Below are 6,195 nucleotides of genomic sequence, written 5' to 3'. Positions count from 1 at the left end.
AAGGTTGATTAGAAGAATATATGAGGGATCAGAGGTACAAATTTAAGTGGGTGATAATTTCTGCTTCAGTAGAGGAACCAAGCAGGGTTGCTCCCTTTCCCTTTTGTTGTTTGCATTTATATTTAGAACCAATGAAAACAAGAGACTCAGAAATTCAAGGATATAATAGGTATGATAGTCAGTAAATGCTGGCTCTATTTGCAGATGATATTATTTTATATGTGACAAAACCAGAAAGGGACATTACAGTGTTGTGCAACATTTTAAGGCAGTTACAAATCTTCTCAGGATACAAAATGAATGAAGCTAAAACAAAGGCAATAGCAGTAAATTATGTACCCCCACATGAATTGGTCCAACAATATCCATATTTATGGGGACATGATAAAATGAAGTATTTAGGAGTATGGATTAAAAATGGCTCTATTGTGGCAGCTAAGGATATGTCGGAAGAGACTAAGCAGAAGATTATACAAAAACTGAGAAATTGGAAGTTTTTTATGTGGGTATGAATACTAGGATACAAGCAATTAAAATGTCTTTAGCTCCTTTGGTCTTATACACAGGTCAGGCATATTTTTATCAAACAGAGGAGAAGCTGTGGATAGCAATTAGAAAAGAGTTCAAGGGTTTGGATAGGGCTGTGGTGCAGCAGTTAGCGTTGTCACCTTACAGCAAGAGCTTCTCCAGTTTGATTGTTGGCTGGAGTGATTTCTGTGCAGAGTCTGCATGTCCTCCTTGTATTTGAGTGGGTTTCCTCTGGGTACTCTGATTTCCTCCCACATTCCAAAGACATGCATCTGCAGCATTTCTCCCTTGGCCTCCGCTTAAAATAGGCTCTGTCTTAGTCTGACTTTCCAGGTCAACAATTGTTAAATAAATAAATCAAAATAACTTTTATATGGGAAGGGAAGACAGCAAGGATCAAGTGGGTTAAACTGATTGTTCCAATAGAACAAAGCAGACTAGGATTACAAGATTGAGGGGATATTTTACAGCAACAGAGTTAAGGCTCTTATACATAGCACAAGCAGAACATGATGCTGATACAGAGAAGAAGCTCAATAAATAAGGAGAGATTGGTATTTTGGAGGCAGATTTTTTAGGAAAACAAAAATCATACAGAGTATTATATTCATAAAATAGCAGGAAGCATTCTAAGAACCAAAAACAACACGAGAATGCAGAAAAGAGATTTTGCTGATAAGGATGACTGTGGTCATGGATAAAGATAATAGGCAAGAGGAAGCTAGAATTTATTGGACAAAACTGGCAAAGGAACCAAGGTACTGGGAGCAAATAACTAGAAAGGGAAAGGTAATAGAATGGAAAGAGGCCAATAATTTATTCAGACTGCAGGTCAGAGATTCTTCCTAATCAAGGATTGATATCAGTATAGACAAATAAAAAGAAAGAGGGAGAACTTGAATGAAAGACCAGCACTGCTAGAGTTTTTAATAGAACCTAGAATAGAAGCTGCTGTTAAAAAATGAATAATTAGTAAAGCATATAATATATTGCATGATGATTATAAGAATTAATCAGAGGAGCTCAGGACTGGGAAGAGAGATTGGATAAGCAATTCACATATTTATATCTCCCAAATGTGCAACAGAGTCTAGAAGATTTAGGATCGTTGCCTTTCAGCATTTGCATAGGTACTTTTATACCCCAAGTAGACTCCAAAGAATTGTTCCTCAGATGGCTAGCAAATGTTGGAGGTGTGATGGGCAAGAAAGATGTGGCTAGGAACATATTTTTTGGGAGTGTAATGAGCTGGCACACTTTAGGGATTCTCTGCATACCGCTCTGTTGGAGATGATGGGTGAGCAGATTGGATTGACTGGGGAGATGATTTTTTTGAGTTATGTTACAGAATTGGAATTGCCTAGATATAGTAAAGCCTTGCTGATTCTAATTATGGTGGCTGCCAAGAAAGCAATTACTAGAGAATGGAAATCAAAGTTTTGACCAACTTTACTAGAAGTAGCGAATGTAGTAACAGAGGTAAAACAACTGTAATTGGGATGTTTAGAAAAGGGAAGGAGCAAACTACATAGGAAAAAATGGGAACTGTAGGAACAGTATATGCAGAGCAGGAACAAGATTTAAGACACAGGATTTGAATGAGCCATATAATGCTTAACTGACAATGACTGGATAGATTATAGATGATGTATAATGTTTGCAGCTACAGTTTTTTCAGTGGCGTTACTGTTTGCAACTAAAGTGGTGTCATGTTGTTTGTTTTTCATTTATATAAATATAAATTGCCTATGGCATATTTGAAAAATTAATAAAGAGGTGTGTTGGCAAAAAAAAAAAAAAACAAAACAAAAAAAAAACAAAAACAGAATGGCAAAGGTGATGTCAAAAGTGATAGATGTGGACCAAGGTGGTTTGTATAGGGAAGGTAGACATTTGAGAACATTAATAGAAGAATGATGATCCAGAACAACGTCGACTGTTAGAAAGTACTGTTACTGTGGATGAGTTTTGATGCTGAGAAAGCATTCAATAGAGTAAGCTGGGATTTTATGAGTCAGGCAAAGGAACCATTTGCATTTCTTGATACAGAAATAAGGGTAATTAGAAGGATATATGAAGGATCAAATGCAAAAATTAAAGTGTGTGTGGGGGGTCCTTCCTGATAAGGTTTGTCTGAAGAGATGAACCAGGCAGGGATGTTATCTTTCCATTTTGTCATCTGCATTATATTTAGAGCCATTGACAAAGAAAATAAGAGACTCAGAAATTCAATTATATCATTCCTATGGTGTTCAGCAAAAGTTGGTTTTATTTGCAAATGATATTATTTTGTATGCCATGGAACTAGAAAAGGACATATCAGTGCTGTGGAATATTCTGAGAAAGTAATTTTTTTCGGGGTTTAAAATTGATGAAGATAAAACAAAGGTTATAGCTTTAAACTGTGTAACCACTTATGAATTGGTTCAGCAATACCCATATTTATGTGAATAAGATAAAATTAACTATTTAGCAGTATGCATTAAAAAAGATTCAGTTATGACAGCTAAGGATATTTGGGAAGAGAGTAAACTAAACATAATGAACAAAGTTAAAGCAGTGTAATAACCAAGTGGCAGGAGAACCATAAAAACTTGAATAGTTTATTCACAAATGGTAAGTGCTTTCGCAATAGCTTCTTCAGACCATTAAAAAGCACAAATAAAAAATGCCATGTAAATAAAAAGTCGACCAATCAATAAAGCACATCAATTAAATAATTTAAATACCTTAAAGGGCACTTACGAATGAATACACATTGATAATAAAACATATACATTTAAAAGCAAATATTAATAATATATAAGACTAAATTCTTAATCTAAACAATAGGTCTACATTAAATAATGGTTAACCTCCTAGATTTCAAAATGGGTCTCAAAGAAGCTCTTTCATTGAGACCCTTAGCCCTATCAGCTCTAAGCCTCAAGATCCATGTAACTTCCTTACTTTCTGTAAGGTTCCTAACATCCCCTTCTCTCAGTATAGGTGTATTTATATCTATCGCCATAAATCTAAAAGTATGCCTATCTCCTGATAGAATTAGATGTTTAGAAAGTACAGTAACAACAGAACATGTCCTAATACTATAGCTATGTTCACAGATCCTATCTTTTAGTAGTCTGGTGGTCTATCCTACATACAATGAGCAGCATAATTCACATACTTCTAAAGAGACCACTTGTGGGATATGGCAACTAGCACTGACCATAAATTTAAACTTTTGATGCATATCAGGGTGTGTAAAGAATCTGAGTTAACATTTTTACAAAAATTACAGCAACCAGGGGGAAGTGTAACAGTATTCTGAGCCAATGGATGCTCTCTCTGATGCATATTATAACATAAAAGTTTCTACAAATTGGAGGAATGGTGAGGATGCAGGGAGTAAAGGTGGTGAAGGTGGATGAGTTTAAGTACTTGGGATCAACAGTTCAGAGTAATTTGTGAATGTGGAAGAGAGGTGAAGAAGAGAGTACAGGCAGGATGGAGTGGGTGGAGAAGAGTGTCAGGAGTGATTTGTGACAGATGAGTACCAGTAATGTACTCTTCCTGTCCTCTGCATCATGCTCTTTCACACCAACCGCCTGCATGTCCTCCCTCACCACATCCATAAACCTCATCTTAGGCCTTCCTCTTTTCCTCTTACCTGGCAGCTCCATCCTTATCATCCTTTTCCCAATATACCCAGCATCCCTCCTCAGCACATGTCCAAACCAACACAATCTCACCTCTCTTGCTTTGTCTCCAAACTGTCCAACCTGAGCTGACCCTCTAATATACTGATTCCTAATCCTGTCCATCCTAGTCACACCCAGTGCAAATCTTAACATCTTTAACTCTGCCACATCCAGCTCTGACTCCTAGTAATAAAAGATAGCCCCTTATTTAACACAGATATATCATCCAAGGTTAAAACACGATGTGAAATATTCCAAACTAGTGTGTCACTATTTGGTTCCACATCTTCTTGAGGGACTGATTTGATTGTCTCTCTGTGGACAGTTTGTGTTTCGCGTGACCTTGGTTGATAGATCGTGTCCTTCTGTACCCTTTGTCCCCTTTTATGGGTAAAAGGAATTGTGTAGAATTAGCAGTGTCAGATAAATTGGTCATAGAAGTCACATGTGGTAGTATCAGCACTTTGGATCTAGTATCACTAGGTTCTTTAATTCTAGAGTCAATAGTGTCATAAGCCATGGAAATTGTATTAGGGGTAGAAGTCGAAGTATTAGGAGCCTGTCCATCTATATGAGAAGCAGCTTGTTCAGTCACATTACATACACCAGGATAAAATTATTTTTGTGGTAGAGCATTAGGTATATTGACTACATTTCTAGCCTCATGTATAAGGTTTTTGTCTTTAAATTCATTTCTTGTATTAACATGCTCATTCATGGGCCATGTAAACACATGGCCTTTCCTAAAATCAACAGTATTTCTGTCAAATTTATTCTTTGTATCATGTACAATTTCCTCTGTATGATGCCATCCAACATACTCTCCATAACTGGATTAACAACATTCTCAGAATACATATTAATTAAAAACCTTTGTTGTTCTTTGACAGACTCTCTCAGTCTGTCCTGTTCTGGCTTAAAAAAATTCAATTAAAAGGGCTAAATACTTAGCACTTACCTCCAGGTTCAGCCTCTTCCTCTTGGTTAACAAATCTGGATATAAGGTTCCATACATCAGCATTTTTAAAACGTGAAGACCCCTGGGAATGATCTTCCTTGCTAGACATACTTTTACTTGTGTTTTTTAATGATCTGAAGAAGCTATTGCGAAAGCGCTTGCTGCTTGTGAATAAACTATTCAAGTTTTTATGTTTGTCCTTCTACTTGTTTATTTCACTGCTTTAACTTTGTTCGTTTTGCTTGGACTTATTCTTTTTAGCAGTAGCTTATTCATCTCAATGGTGTCAAACTAAACATAATACTTAAACTGAGAAACTGTAATCTCTTGCCTATATATATTGATAGTAAGATATAAGCAGTATAAATATTTTAGTTTCTTTAGTTATATACACAGGCCAGGCATATTTTAGCAACTAGAGGGCCCCAGTGGTCTAATGGATAAGGTATTGGCCTCTTAAGCCAAGGATTGTGGGTTCAAGTCCCATCTGGGGTGATATAATCTTGATCTTGATAGAAGCTGGGGATAGTAATTAATGAAGAGTTGAATGATTTTATTTGGAGGGAGAAGAGGGCATAAGTCAAATTGGATGAGTTGGTCCGTTCACTAGAACAAGTAGGTTTAGGATTACCTGATTTGAAGGGATGTTTTAGAGCTACACAGTTAAGGCTCTTGTATACAACATAAACAAAAATCTACAATTCAAAGTGAAAAGGAATGATGATGAAGCAGGGGTGTAATTCAAGAAATAAGGAAAAGGTGAGATTTCAGATGCAGATCCTTAAAGAGATTAATAACAGTGTTACACAATATTATATCCATAAAGTAGCAGAAAGTATACTAAGATCTAAGCCAACATATGGATGGAGGAAGGAAATCCTGTCAGTAGGGATGACTGCAATTAGGTGTACAGAGAATAGACATCAGAGGGCTGGAATTTACTGGAGGAAGATGGTAAAGCAACCAAGGTATTGGGAACAAATATTAGTGAAAGAAAGGTAACAAAATGGGAAGAGGCCAAGAAGACAT

The 6,195-nt window shown here is 36.4% G+C and overlaps 1 non-coding gene across 1 annotated transcript; it reads left to right on the top strand.

Annotated features, from left to right (window-relative positions):
• The first annotated feature begins 5,588 nt into the window (after window positions 1–5,588).
• Window positions 5,589–5,661, top strand: TRNAK-CUU. The gene has a single exon. It is a non-coding gene; the product is annotated as a tRNA-Lys (tRNA).
• Window positions 5,662–6,195: the final 534 nt, after the last annotated feature.

Source organism: Protopterus annectens, chromosome 1.part1, assembly GCF_019279795.1.
Source record: "Protopterus annectens isolate FY-2018-M chromosome 1.part1, PAN1.0, whole genome shotgun sequence".
In the NCBI taxonomy this organism is placed as follows: Eukaryota; Metazoa; Chordata; order Ceratodontiformes; family Protopteridae; genus Protopterus; species Protopterus annectens.
Note: the sequence above shows the minus strand (reverse complement) of the source record. Positions and strands in the feature narration are given on the sequence as shown.